The sequence below is a fragment of the Solanum dulcamara genome, chromosome 5, assembly GCF_947179165.1.
Source record: "Solanum dulcamara chromosome 5, daSolDulc1.2, whole genome shotgun sequence".
Classification (NCBI taxonomy): domain Eukaryota; kingdom Viridiplantae; phylum Streptophyta; class Magnoliopsida; order Solanales; family Solanaceae; genus Solanum; species Solanum dulcamara.
In genome coordinates this window covers 10,940,883-10,957,513 of record NC_077241.1, presented here as the reverse complement: position 1 = coordinate 10,957,513, position 16,631 = coordinate 10,940,883, and positions in this window count along the sequence as shown.

Here is a 16,631-nt window from a genome sequence, read left to right as displayed (position 1 = left end):
TGATGAACCCTTACGAAATCTTCTATGAAATTTATATTGAGTCTTCCATGTTTATGAATTTCGCTCCATGAACTATTGAGAGATGTATGCATGAAAAACCATGATTCTCATGACGAATCCTTATGAACTCATGGATTCCTATAATATCGCCCATTGTCTAATGAAATCTTATTTCAAGAGTCTGTCCCATTTTAACTATGAGATTTTAGAAGCATGACTTACGATTCTACGACTTCTCTTCAAAGCATGAATCCTATAAATTTTTGTTTCAAAAATATGAATTTATGATTTATGTCATGATTTCAAATTATAGATATGGTTTATGAACTTCAAGAGATTTTCAATGATTTTACCCTTTGAACTACACTTATATGTCACTCTTTCAATTTTAGTTCATCTCAAAAAGAATGTCATCTTACTATAATTAGAATATAAAATAGCTAAAAGCCCTCCCCCAAGCTATAACCGAATTTACAACTACACACTCAATCTTCACGGAGTCCTATCACCTCCCTGAACTATTTAAAATTGAAATTATCACCTCCATAAATGCTTATGTGACAAGGTGAGTGTAAAGAGAGTGAAGACCAAAAAGAAATCTTAAAACTTTATTTTTCTCTTTTGTCCTTATTTTTCATCATACTTTTAATTTTTTATAAAATATTTTTATAATAAATTTGGCTTTTTGTTAAACATAAATTTTTTTTTACTTTTCTCTTCTATTTCCTTCTCCTTAAGATTTTTTTTTCGTATCATCCTCTCTTTCTCCTCAACTCAACACTCACCCATTACCATCTCCTCCACCTTGAACCACCACCACCACAACAACCCCATCAACTCATCATCTTGTAATAATTTCTTTATTATTTGCCTTACCATTATACACAACTAACACTACAAATCACTATTAAAATGAGGAGGTACAAAGGGAATCGACCCCTCCCTCGCCCCAAGATTATGTGAAAGAGAATGATTAGACTGAAATAGAGGAGGATGTGGAACCAGAGGCGAGAGCATAGGCTGGGATTGGAGTTCTTCTCCCTTTGGACTCAAGGGTGGTTCAACGAATATTTTCTTCTCTATGTGGGTTGGCCAGTATTGGAGCTACTCCTGTTGTGCAAACTATTAAAATTCCATCTAATCATCACGTTACTACTACAATCCCTAAGATGGATGGAGCATTGGGTACTGATGCCTTATTTCATCTACTTTTGGTCCCTTTGATTACTGGTACTGAGCGAGATGCTGACCAAGTTCTTAAAGCTAAAGCCTCTAGTGTTCCATAGTTCCGAGAAAGAGGATGCCTATGATTTATTTTGGACTACTATGAGAGATTTCATAAGTTAGGTATTGTACACGAACATGGGGTTGAGTTCGTAACCTTTCAATTTTAGGGTGAGGCAAAGCTGTGGTGAAGGGATTTTGTAGAATGTCGATCATCAGTCTTGCCTACACTAACTTGGACCCAGTTTCATGCTTTGTTTTTAGAGAAATATGTGCAATGAACTTTGAGGGATCAAAAAAATAATGAGGTCATGGCTCTCAAGCAAGGTAGTATGATTGTAGCCGCCTATGAGGCTAAGTTCCATGCTTTGTCCCATTATGATACGTTGTTGGTGAGCACTGAGGAAGAGAGGATTCATTTGTTCATCAAGGTTTGAATTATGCATTACAAGTTTTGTGTGTGCACATGACTTCTATAGGTAGGAGCTTCAATGAGGTGTTTGACTTTGTTAAAAAGTGGAAGGTAGGCTAGGCTGTGGCTAGCCCAAGAATACAGGCAATTACAGTGGTTCTATCACACCCCGAGAGGGTACCCTAGACGTAACCGAAACTCAAAAGCCATTGCTGGCTCTCAAGTGAATTACTTGTCCTGATTATACCTTCATTCATTCAGCGAAAGACTTAGTTTAAAAGACAAATAAATTTTAGTATGCTAACTCAATAAACAATCTCAATCATTTTAATTGGAAACATATTTTGAAAGAAAAATAATCAAGAGTTAAAGACATCAAAACTAATACATCACCATCTAGTCTATGAAGCCTCCATCTCTACTATCTAGATGGTGCCACTGAGAGGATCATAGATACCTCAAAACAAATACTCATAAGAAATGGAAAGAATGAATATGATCCCTCTGAAAGCAAGGATGTCTCACCACTATCAGAAAAGAAATAGATCTTCAACGAACTTCAATGAAGCGCCTGTTGATGATCTGTAATACCTGTTCCTGCATCATAAAATAATACAATCCCAAATGAAGGTCAGTACGTGGAACTTACGAGTATGTACTATGGAAGAATAAAATATTAATATATCAAATGTACTCAAGATTGAATGAAACTCACCCAAATCAATACGATAAGAAAGTATAAAGTATAACAATGCTTTAAGAAGGACTTAGTAATATTCAACTTGTTCAAAACATGTCATATACTTCTTGCACAATTTGGGAGTCTCTCTTAACCAACAACAATCCCACCACCTATAATTAGGTGATATACAACGAAACAATGATGTTGCGACGTTCGTCTAATACTTTCTAAGTAAAAGGATGAGTCCACCAATCTTGGATCCACAATCAATCAAGTCCTATCTTGTCAGGACAATAAAAAGGGAAACATCCAATTTTAACGGTTCAATCCTCTCCTACACTGGCTAAGTAGTTATTGATTTTTACTCTCACTAAATTCGGTGCTCGATACTACTCCCAGAACTCAATATAATTATGCAACTTAAACCAATCACTTCAATCAAAACTTTCGACTAGTCTCATTGGACTCTCATCAAAATAATGATTAAAAAATTTCTCAAACCCATGCTCAAAATAATAATAAAGAGACTTTTCAAAGTCAACTTATGCTCAAACTCTTTCTCAATCAAATATGAAAATATTCATTCTTTAAACTCAAAATAGTGCATCAAATAATTAGTGCAAAAACGTTCAATCATTCTTTAAAAATCAATCAATGCATAAAAATCAAATATAATCTTCAAGTAAGGTTCATGTGAATAAAAACATGAACATGCATCCAAATAAAATACTCAGCCCACGAACATCATCAATATGTATTTAAATAAGTACAAGGAACTCAAAAAGACCATACATAATTCAAGAATTCAATTCAAGGAACTCAAAAACTACAACTCAATTCAACTTGAATCAATAAAGATGAAAGGGCACGTGGATGAACTCAGTGCAACGCTGTGTCAGCCTTACATATCTAGAAGAATTAGATTCTTGAAGAACTTGGAAGAACTCGATGAATGCTCTTGGAACCTAGCTTTTTCTCCTCTTGAAATAACTTAGAACATGTGAATTTTAATTTGTCTGAGCGTTTAGAATGAATGGGGTGGTTATAAGACTATAAAGTAGATCTAGGGAAGTTAATTGAGGGTAAAAGGTCAAGAATACCCTTCTGCGAATGTAAGAAAACCATAAAAATTTTAAAAAAGACCTTTTAATGAGTCTCGTCAGCCAAATTGGCAAGCTAAAGGTCTCCCCATCGATCTATTTGGTGGGCCTCCAAAAGGGTTATTAGATCGCCTAAAATAACAGTTTTTGAAAGTTTTTAGGTCCATTCATTAAGCTAATTCAGGGTCTCACTAAGCTATTTGGCGATTTGCCAAATTAGCTAGTGAGCTCGCCTAATTGTCCTACTCTGACATGTTTCAGTAAAATGACCATAACTTTTCAACTCTATGCTCTAATTGAGACAAACTTGGTGGAGTTGGAAAGAGGACACGTAGATATTTACTCCTAGGGTTTAAGTCGATAGTCATTTATAGCCAGGCCGATTTAGTTATCCATTCCCACTTCTATAGGTGATTACTCAAGAACTCCACAACAAAATTGGACCCGGGGATAGAAAAAGAGCCTTATACTCGTCACCCAGCAAGCTATTCCATGATCATAATTGCTTTTATTATAGAGAATCGAGACATATTAGGATGGATTTACCTAAAATGTACATCTTTGATCTCGAAAAAAAGCAGAAAAGGGTTATAGTACCATGGATGAAGGTAATAATGGTAGGGGACGTCCACAGGGTGGGCAAGGAGGAAAACAGAGAGGCCTCTATCAGAGAGGCCATGTAGGCTGGGGAAGTGGTAATGCAGGTAGAAGAGTGGTTCAACTAGGCAAAAAGGTTGCTCATAATGATGACAAAGCGCAGTGCTATGCCTTTCAGGGTAGGATAGAAGTAGAGGCATCTGACAAAATTATCATTAATACTATTCTTATCTATGACCGGATGGCTACGGTCTTGTTTGATCCAGGCTTTACTTATTCTTATGTCTCAATTCAATTTTCTTTAGGATTTAACTTGGTCTGTGATATTCTTGATGCCCCCATCCAGTTTTCTACCCCAGTTGGAGATTCTATCATAGTCACCCATGTTTATCGTGTTTGTTCTATCTTGTTTATGGGTTTTCAGACTTGGGTAGATTTGGTTATTTTATATATGGTTATTTTAGATATGGTTGATTTTAGATGTAATCTTAGGTATACCTTGGTTATAACCTTATTATGATGTGCTTAATTGTAACTATAAGGTTGTAGCTCTAGAGATCCCGAGAAGGTAAAGGTTAGAGCAGGAAGGTGTGTACAAGTCTAATCCAACCAAGATCATATCCTTCATTTGGGCAAGAAAGCTAGTGGGATAGGGTTGTTTGGCTTATTTGAAACACCTACAGGATGTTTATGCGGAGTCCCCATCCATTGAGTCTATTTTTGTAGTTTTAGAGTTTAAGGAGGTGTTTCCTACTTATTTACCCAGTATGCCACCGAATAAAGATATAGACTTTTGTATTAACTTGGAGCCAGGCAGTCGCCCAATCTTTATTCCTCTCTATAGCATGGCTCTGTTAGATTTAAGGGAACTTAAGAATCAGATCCAAGATCTTCTTGATAAAGGCTTTACCCATCCTAGTTCTTCTTCTTGGGGTGCTTCGATTTTGTTTCTGAAGAAAAAGAATGGAACATGAAAATGTGTTAGATTATCGGCAGTTGAATAGGGTCACCATCCAAAATAAGTATATCTTTCCTCATATAGATGATCTTTTTGACTAGTTTCATAGTGATTCAGTCTTCTCTAAAATTTATCCAAGGTCAGGCAATCATCAATTAAAGATTATGCCTGAGGATGTACGTAAAATAGCTTTCAAAACTCAGTACAAGTATTATGAGTTCTTGGTAATGTTATTTGGATTGACTAATGCGCCTGCAACCTTTATGAGTTTGATGAATGGGTGTTCAAACCATTTTTTGATACTTTCGTGATTGTGTTCATTGATGTTGCTACCAAAGTACACGTAAGTGCACGTGGTCTCACATGTAATACAGTGGCTCTTTTTAAAATCGGATTGTCGAACCCACAGGGACTTGTCAATTAACTATTTTTGCTAAATTATATTACATCTAATTATTTATTTAATCTAAATAAAAATAATATTATTAATATTTTTATACTATAAATTGCAAGAATTAAATAATAAAGTAAACTTACAATATTATTGGGAAAATTCTAGAGCTGAGCGTACTAAAAATTCATGTTTCGCATCTCTTTCATGGATTTCAGAAGTTTATCAAATTACTGATTTACATGGGTGATTTTACAATCATGGTCTCTCGTCCTCTAATTGTCTATCCTTGTTGACAGTCTAACTACATCGTTGAGAGGGGATTGGCATGAACCAACAAAGATGCATTAATCCTATCATCATATCTAGTAACCAAACATGGTGTATGTGTCATGGGCGTCCTATACACAAAATATTCAAGGCAATTCTAGAACAAACATGTTCCCTATATTCTAGTGTTTTATCTCTCTTCCGTCTCTCTAATTTCAAGTAGACAATAAATTTATTCTAATGGTGATCAAACATTAAAATAGTAGAAGCAAGAATATAGGAGTAATAAAAATGATAACCAACCTTATCTATAAAATTAATGTTCAATAATCATTCGTAGTCACAGCCCCAGAACAAGGGTTTTTAGCTACTAATACATTAAGAGAAGAAGAAAGAAGAAAAGAACCCTAGGTCAAAAGTTAAAAAACTTTTCCTCAAAGACTAATTTTATGGAATATTTATAGGTGTAGGAAAAATCCTAAATAAAATAATTGAGTCCAAGACTAATTGGAAAATCAAAACCCAAAAGAATTTGGGTTATTGCGTGTGCGTGAATCCTAAGTGCCTGAAACTTTGTTGGTGCATTTGCGTTTGATGATTGCCATATGGCAGCAGTCACAATTTCATTCTCTTATATATATATATATATATATATATATATATATATATATATATATATATAATATTCAATTTAATTCATTAAGTTGTTTGCTTGATTTCCTTCTTCAATTTTCCATTTTTAATTCTTCTTGAGCCTTATATGAGGAATGTCGTTTTGTCTTTGTGAGCTAGAAAATTTTAGGATGTAGAGGCCGTGTTCCTCATCTAGAAACTCCTCCATTAGTTTAGATAACTCCAATTTCTTATCGTCACCAAGCATAATATAGAAAAATATTTCGAATGAGGTCCAAGATGCCTCAACTCCAAAGCAACATTATGTACAACATTCTCTCTTTTGTACTCCTTCTCAACATCAACATCAAGGGACAAAGTGTAGTTGGATGGGTGAAATCCTTCTTTTTGCTCCACTATTTGGTTATCATCCACGACAATTGGTGATTGGGTATTAGCTAGGTCTGTAACTTGGAGATTCTAAGTGTCAATCATAGCCTCCATTTTTGTGAGTTTTGAACAAGTTAATTCCACCACTTTCCTTATTTCCTTTTGTTGTTCCATTACTTCAATAACTCAATAGTGTGAGCTTCTTATTCCACATCCTCCACTTCATTACTCCTGCCAAAATCACAAACAACATAAGACTCATAATAGGGGCTCAAGGGAAGGGAATAAGAGTTAGGAAAGTCATTCCAATGACCATCTTGACCACCATATATATGAAATATATTCCATTCAAAAGATTGGATAAGTGCACACAATCTGCTCTTTTGAATATTATGACACTCAACATTCAAGTGGGGTCCTCCACAATACTGACACGGATATTCATCACCCAACCACCATTTATCCCACTCATCTATATCAATAAAATTATTAATTTTTTAATTATTTAAATGAAAGATATATATAATTAAAAAATAAAAATAAATAAATTAATTTCTAAGTCCCCAATAACCTAGAAAAATAATTAATTTCTAAGTCCTCAATAACGACGTCAAAAACTTGTTGCTACCAAAGCACACGCAAGTGCATGCGGTCTGACAAGTAATACAGTGTCTCTTTTCAGAACCTGATTGTCGAACCCATAGGGACTTGTCAATTAACTATTTTTTCTAAATTATCTTAAATATAGTTATTTATTTAATAGAAATAAAAATATTACTATTAATATTTTTATATTATAAATTGCAAGAATTAAATAATAAAGTAAACTTAAAATATTATTGGGTAAATTCCAGGGCTGCAACATACTAAAAATTCATGTTTCATATCTCTTTCATAGATTTCAGAATATTATGAAATTACTGATTTATAGGGTTGATTTTACAATCATGGTCTCTCGACCTCTAATTGCTTGCCTTTGTTGACAACCTAATTACATCGTTGAGCGGGGATAAGCATGAACCAACAAAGATGCATTAATCCTATCATCCAGTCTAGTAACCAAACATGGTGTATAGGTATGTGTCACAGGCATCCTATACACGAATTATTCAAGGCAATTCTAGAACAAACATGTTTCTTATATTCTAGTGTTCTATCTCCCTGCCGTCTCTTGAGTTTCAGGTAGACAACAATTTTATTCTAATGGTGATCAAACATTAAAATAGTTGAAGCAAGAAAATAGGAATAATAAAAAATGATAACCAATTTCATCCATAAAATTAATGTTCCATAATCATTCGTAGCCGCAGTCTCACAACAAGGGTATTTACCTACTAAAATCTTAAGAAAAGAAGAAAGAAAAAAAGAATCTTAGGTCAAAATCTAAAAGTTCATTCCTCAAAAACTAATTTTATGGAATATTTATAGGTATATAAAAAACCCTAAATAAAATAATTGAGTCCAAAACTAATTGGAAAATCAAAATCCAAAAGAATTTGGGTTACGGTGTGTGTGAACCCTATGCGCCTGAAACTTTGTTGTTGCACTTGTGTTTGATGACTCCCACATGGCAGTAGTCACAATTTCATTCCCTTTTGCCGTTTTGCAGCATATATATATATATATATATATATATATATATATATATATATATATATATATATATATGTATAATACTAAATTTAATCCATTAAGCTGTCTGCTTGATTTTCTACTTCAATCTTTTATCTTTAATTCATTTTGGCTCCAAATCTCTTCATTTTTGCGTCAATTTAATCCTACAAATAACATACCCAATTTAGCACAATCCATAAAATTTATGCTCAAAAAGAACAAATAAAAAGACTAAATATGAGGCAAATAATGATTAAAAATATGTATTTTGGGCCTTACATCACATGACTTGGAATTGGCAGCGATAGTGTTTGCTTTTAAAATCTGGCGACACTATCTCTCTGGTGTCAAGTGTGAGGTGTTCATAGACCGTCACAATCTGCAACATATGTTCACTCATAAGAATCTAAATTTTAGACAAAGGAGATAGATGGAGTTGCTCAAGGATTATGAGATGACCATTCAATACCATTCGGGTAAGGATAATATGGTGGAAAGCGCATTGAGCCAGAAGAAAATGAGCATGGGCAGTTTTTCTTGCTTGGGGTTTTCCCAGTGACCCGTTGAGAGAAAGATTCAGGCTCTTAAATCTATGTTCATATAGTTGGGCATCTCAAAAAGGGTTTGGATGTCAGCAAAGATTGAGGTTAGATCCACTCTCATTGAGGAGATCAAAGCTATGCAATTTGAAGATGATAATTTGAACAAGTTCAGAATCAAGGCGGTGAATGGTGAGACTCAGGATGCCACTATTGATGCATGCACTATTCTCAATTTTAGGGGGAGGAATTGTGTTCCCTGGGCTAATGATTTAATCCAAAATGTTTTTGCCAAATCTCATAGTTCTCGGTATTTTATTCATACGGGTGTGACAAGATGTATCAAGATTTGAAGCTGCTTTATTAGTGGCTTGGGATGAAGAAAGACATAACTGAGTTTGTGTCTAAGTGTCAAAATAGTTAATAAGCAAAGTATGAGCATCAAAGACCAGTAGGTTTGCTTCAGAGAATGCCCATTCCTGAATGGAAGTGGGAGAGGATTGGCATAGGCTATGTTGTTGGTCTTCTTAAGAATTTGGAAAAGCATGATTCAATTTGGGTTGTTGTTGATAGATTGACTAAATCATTCCATTTCATTCCAGTCAAAGTATATTATAATGCTCAATAGTTGGTGAAGATCTACGTCAATAAGGTAGTAAGGTTGCACGGTGTACCCCTTTCTATTATCTCAGACTGTGGTACTCAGTTTACTTCCACATTCTGGGTAAGTTGCATAAGGAGTCACTTTCAATAGAACTTTCCACCCTCAGACTGATGGAAAGTCGGAGAGAATGATCCAAATGTTAGAAGACATGTTGATAGCATGTGTGATTGACTTTGGGGGCCATTGGGACCAGTTCTTACCCTTATGTGAGTTCTCTTATAATAATAGTTACTACTCCAGCCTTGATATGTCACCATTTGAAACACATTATGCGAGGGGTTGTAGATCGCCCATAGGGTGGTTTAAGGCTAGAGATGTTGAACCTTTCCGAGTTGATCTGGTAAGGGAAGCTCAAGAAAAGGTGAGGTGTATTCAAGCCAAACTTTTGGCAGCCCAGATCCAACAGAAAGAGATATGATATTTCATGTTGGTGAGCAATCCCTATTGAAGGTATCACCTGTGGAAGGAGTTATGAGGTTCAAGAAAAAAGGTAAGCATATCTCTTTCTATATTGGTCCATCCCTTTAAAATTCTTGATTGCATAGGGACAGTGGCTTATAGGTTGGCTCTACCACCTACTTGTCTAGAGTTCTCCCCGTGTTACATGTATCTATGTTGAAGTGGTACCATGGGGATAGAAATTACATTATTAAGTGGGATTCAGTCTTGTTAGACAAGGATCTTTAGTATGAGGAGGTACCAATTGCAATTTTTGATCGTGACATCTAGAAGTTGAGGACTAAAGTGATCAAGATGGTAAAGGTACAATTGAAGCATCATTCGATAAATGAAGCTACTTGTAAACCGAGAAGGACATACGGGATTAGTATCCTTATTTTTTCGGAGACTCAGGTACTACTCTATTCTTGACTTATCCCAAATTTCCTATTTGAGCACTCGTGGATGAGCGATGGATAAATTAGTATCAATTGTAATGACCTGTTTCGATCATTATGGGGAAGCCGTTAGTGAAAGATTTAGGCCAGAAAAACCTTTTAGTAGTAACTTAGAAAATTTTAGGCTAGTCCAGTCTAAGATAAAATTTGGGTAACGGGAGGTCTTTAGAAATATGGGGATTGATTAGGATTGTTGTTTAAGTTTAGATATATTTTATGATAACTAAGACGTTAAGGAATCCGTTGGGCCTTTCAGAATTTAATTCGGTGAGTAAAACTCCCGGAATTGAACTTTGAGTAAAAGGGTTAATTTAGAATATCAAGGTTTAAGTAATGTTGCGAAATGAGAGTTTGAGGGATGAATTATGAATTTTTGTGTTCGTGCAAGCCGCTATAAAGGGACTAATCCCACAATTATGAGGTGAGGGTTACTATAGTGTGATAGTTGTGGGGTTTAATTCAAAAAAATCTCAAAATCATTTTTATTTCTGCAACTTCATTCTTGGAGAGCTAAAGGTGACCTAGGTCTATTTCCTTTAATTTTCTACCAATTCCTTCTGTAAAGATAAGTTAATCATTTTTTTAACTTGTAATTCCGTTTTCAGACATTAGAATCTATGGGAATTCTCTTAGAGAAAAGTTTAGACTTGAAATTAATGGTGGAAAAAGACCTAGTTGGGTAGTATCGTCATGAAATTGGCAAAGGATTAGGATTTTTATATAATCGGGGTATTTTGGGCCATTGATCATTGATTCTTTGTATTCATTTTGTTTTAGACCAAGAATAATCCAATGCATTGGAAAAAGGGAAAGATCTAGTTCTTTAGAGTTCTCAAGGCGCTTTTTGAGATAGGTGATAGCTGCATTTTCCCATTTGTGTTATATGTGCCTGCTAACTACTTCATAGTATTGCATTCATGATGTATGATTAGGGAAAAAAGAAAGAACTTGAATTGAAATGATAATTGTAATCGCATTGCATGTGATGAATGTTTACTTGGTTGTGCAAGTATGTTGTATTCATTGTAGTTGTGATTGTGTTATGTGTTTTTTTGTGGATCGGGTGCCATGCTAGCACAATGGGATCGGGTACCACGCTGATATATTTGGAATGGGTATGACACCGTACACTAACTATGGGAACAGTACCATACTGATACACTAGCTCTTGGAATGGATACCATGATGGTACAATAACAGTTTGTGAATTGGTTCAATGAGTAAGCCAAATTGATTGTTGTATTGTGATTATCATGTTCATTATGTATAATAATTTAAATTTGGACTGGGAGTCCGATGTTGCTATAACTCTGTTGTAATTGCATTTTATCTGCTTTACTAAGTTGTGCTTTCTTGTTCATATTTCATTTACTTAAAATGACCGCTTGATTCCTACCAATACATTATTTTTGTATACTGATACAATAATTGCTCTTTCTTTATTGAGTACAGGACATCTTCAGGCAGCTGTTGAGAGAGCTCAGTTGAGAGAAACCTGATTGTTCAAATTTAAGGGTGATCCAGTTCTTTCAGGATACCATGGTTTCTTCTTGGTTCTTAATCCTTTCCTTTTGTACTCATACACTTTTAGACAATTTAATTTTATGGTTATTGCTTTTGGGATTGCATCCCCACAATCTAGATCTTAGATAGTGTTTTGGTACAATGACTTTCAGCTTCTAGGAAGTTATTTCCACATTGTTTTGTTAAACCTTGTTAAGTTTATGGGGACTCAGTTTTAACAACTTTAAACTTCTTTCACCTAATTACATTCATGTTTTTGATTTATTAGAATGATAATGTTGGATTAATTTGAGCTAGTATTGGTTCTCTTATAGGAGGATTAGTATGGGTTCCACTCAAGACGTATCAGGGTTGTGTCACTTCCAAGTCAAACATGTTTTCATAGGTGTTATGACAAATTATAATATATGATTTTAAATATATTTCAAGATGGGTTTTGGTGTAGTGATTAACACTACGTAAGGATAATTTTATATAATGAATGCCTTAAACTATGTTTCTCAGGGTAGGTTAAGGATTGCACCATTAGTTAGGGCAATCCTCTATATGCCCCTAATAAAGGCTTATTATAGATCCACACGACATGTAATATATGCCTCATACTCCGACAAGATATGTCGTGGCTTAGCTAATCGGTATACAATAAACTTCATGTTTTTCTGTGGTGGTTTTGTCGAGTTAACCTAAAAATTATGATATTTTGTAAAATTAAAAGACTATTCCTATGAGTTATGATTTACAAAAGATGATTTTTTGGTTCGTTGTAACAACCTAGTTTGTCGTTATTAAAAAGGTACCTTAATGCAAGTTGCAAGAAGTATTGAAATGCGCTATTAATTTAATTTGGAGTGACAAAATAGAAAATTATGGAAATTGAAATTTTTCTCTGGCTGATGTCATTTCCCTATGACGAATTTTTTTTTGACTATACTGTCGGTGCTGTAGAGGCTAGTAGGTCGCTATAGGTGGTTGACGAGACCAGTTACTTGGGACACATATTTATTTTTTTGACTTCTCTGTTTTAGTTCAAAAGAAAGACAAGAGTTACTCCAAAATCCCTCCTAAGCTGCTTCAAGATTGGTATCAATAAAGAGGAAAGATTTTCATGCGATTGGGGCAAAAATCCATGGATTCTAGGCCTTCTTCTATCAATATTCACCTCCACAGAGTTAGAAGTTTATGTTCAAGACTTTTGCAGCAACTGGTTGGCGCCTAGGGTAGGCTAGACTTAACTGAGTAGTTAGAATTGTCTATAAATTCATAATATTCTCTTATATTGATGTGATATTTCATGCCTAGGCCTTTTGGCAGGAGTATGAATGTCTAAAAACATGTTTGTTACTACTGTTTGGGGTGGGAATTAACCGTGTAGGAAATGTTATTCCTATGACCATCGACGGGTGTCTAGTACATAAATAATATCCTTTGGGGATCCATATTGGGGGGGGGGGGGTTGATGGTATTTCTAAGGATTCAGTAAGAGAATTGTTGGGTTATAGTGGAATTCTCTAGGACTTGTTGTAATTAAGGGGAATAGAATGAATAGAAAGGGTACTAAATTTGTGGAAATAGGGAAGGAGATTCCCGAGGATGAATGTGTACTCCTAACTAGGTCCATTATCGAGCTTTATCATTATTTATAGATATGGTACATTAACTGTATCATTATATTAGTAGTACAATACGTGTTTAGGGAATAAAGGGATTAATGTGAAATGCTATCTTGTTGTCAATCTCATGCAATGAACTTGTCTTAATTGCTTGTGGTCTTAGAAGTGTGGTTGAATTCATTATGGATGTGATTGGGTGATATGTGTGACTCATTGTTGTAACACCCTGAAATATTCTAAATTAGATCAATCCCGAAGATCTAGGAGAAAGTAAGAAAAGTCCTCTGTTCAGTGAGCCATGAGTGGCACCTACGGATCCTAGAAGGAGCTACAGGTCGTAAGTGGGACTCGTAGATCACTTCTAGACTTAGTGGAATTCTAAGGTTACTAAGACTTCTACAGATGGCTTCTACGGCCTTTACAAGTTTCTATATATCATAGGAAGTGGCCGTAGAAGAGATCCTAAGACCTAGTCTCAGACCCCTTCCACGAGCCATTTTCAACAAACCTTTAAAATGTCTATGACTAGTAAAAGGGGTCATAGACCCAGTCCTACAATTCCAGTAGCTACTAAAAAGTGTACCAAGTCTATGACAAGGGTATATAAATCGTTTGAGGGTTTATGACCCATAGAAAGTTGCATATACCCATACCTCAAAGCCCCTTAGTTTGTCCTACAATTAACTCTCTTGCAAATTCCAATGAGTCCACCTTGGTGCACCCAATTTCTAAGAAAGGGCTCCTGCAACCAGTAGAAGTTCCTACAGACCGTAGGGTACCCATTAAGGACCACGTCAGTTTTTAATGAAGAGTGTTTTCATCTTTTCCTATCCATTTCAAGTTAAAACCTTACCATTTCATGACTAAGTTAATTTTCATTATTGAATTGTTGTTCACATAGTTCAAAAAAATTAAAATGCATGCATGACTTCAAAACATGGCTCATAATCATAAAATAGGCTTAGTGCATGAGTTCATGTGAAATTCATCAAAAACACGCAATTAAGATCAGTTTATGCATAATAAGATCATTGGGATTGATTAAAAGCATAACTAAATGAACCTCTTTGTAAAATCATCAAGACCCTAGAAATAGAAAAAGTAGGAAAATTTTTGGGACTCCATGGGTGAAAAGGGTACATGGATAAAATTCTCACATACATTGATGATCCTTATCTAAGAAATTTAAGAGGATACTTGAGTCCTTGAAATCCTAGCTCGGTAGAGAAGAAAACCTTGAGAGAGAAATCCTTAGAGAAATTTGAGAGATTGTGAGGGAACGACGAAAGTTTGAAGGGTTTGGTTAGATTTATGTCATCCAAAATAGCCTAAAATGGCATATTTTAGGTGTTAAAAGAATGTCAAAAATATCCCTAGATTAATTCTTCAATAGTGACCCTACAAATAGGACCTACAGTATGTGCTTATGGTTCGTAGAAACTATGTGTAAGACCCCAGAATTTGGAAAGTCAAAATATTTAGTTGAAGAAGGAAATATGAGAAAAATTAAGCTAAGGCTCACGATTCCTTGGAGACTCGCCAAAGGACAAGTAAGCTCGCGAAATAGTCTTGTGAACTTGACTCAAGAAGAAAGGACATTTTGGTGAGATGGGGAAGATTCGGCGATTCGCCAAGGTAGTAAGGCTTGCTATCAAATTTCTCCAAAAAATCAGAGAATTTAGAAGGAAAAGGGGGAGTTTGGGCAAGGTAGAAAGTGAGTCGGCAAGCCAAGGAAAAGGGGGAGTTTGGGCGAGGAGGAAAGTAATTCGGCAAGCTAGGTCAAACTCGCAAAATATTTTTGAGGGTTTTTGCTTAGGGTTCGAAATGAGTCAGAGAGAAAGGGGGATGGTTGACGACTCACAGATTGGGTCAGCGAGGATGGCCAACCTCGCCAACCTGTCTTCGCCAGACTGTTTAATTGGGGCATTTTAGTCAATTTTGAATCTTGAATTCCTAGACTACGTCGTTTTAAGCCTACTTCCTAAACCTATAACTACCCAAACCATTTAAATTCTCCTCATTATCTCCTAAAACAATAGAACTAAAAATCATCCCCCTAAAATACTCTTCCAAGAAATTTCTTCCCTTCCAAGCTAAGGGTTTTCAAGGTCAAGTGTAAGTCTTCAATTCAAGTGCATTTAAGGCTCTATTTTTCTAAGGTATATGTGAATTCATTCATGGATACTTTCACCCATAGAGTCCCAAGGTTTTACTTCAATTCTCTTTATAAAATTTTCTTCTAAAGCCCTAATTCTTATCATATTACATTGGGTCTTCTCAATTATGATTTATTTCATTATTGTTGATCTAATTTTGTACAATTAGTAATACATTGCATGATTTCATATTAATTTTCATTGAACCATATCATATGCTATTTTCAAGTATGATTTCAAGGATTTATGATCATGATTTATAAAGGATTTCTATGATTAATTTATGAATGATATCAAGGACTTGTGAATGTCTCATAAAAGTAATGAATGATGATAAACTATGGTTTTCAAGGATGCTTCTAGATGAAGTATCACTATGAATTTTATGAACAACCATATAATGACTTTGATGCTTTAGATAAGTATATTTATGGTAATGTTATGACGTCATGATATGTTGAAGGACCTATTCTTATAATTTTCTAGTATTTATAATGAACTTGGTATTATTAGATTCTTACCATCTTCAAAGCTTATGATATATGTTATGTATGATATTCCATTAAGAGTTGAACTAGCACCGAGTGGACCTTGGGTTAGAGGCTCGCCCATTAGTAAAGGCTTGAGACGTTTAGTAGAAATCACATTGTCTCATAACTACGTGCCACCATAAGAAGAAGGATCACCCATTAGTAGAGGCTTGATTCTTTAAAAAATGCCACCCATTAGTTGAGGCATGATTCCTTAGTAGATTAGTGGATCTAATTAGGTATCACATAGTCTACCTTATCAAGTAGCCTCTCTCTTCCCAATGTGGGAGTTACATTAGAATTCTATGTTATAGCTCACATGGTCTTAAATTTCGGTTAACAGTGTCTCTCACAAGACTTATGGATCTCAAAATGACTTTTAATAACCCACCCATGTATATATTATGGTACAAGTCCTCAAATGTTTTATGATGCATTGACCACATGATTATAATATTTAAA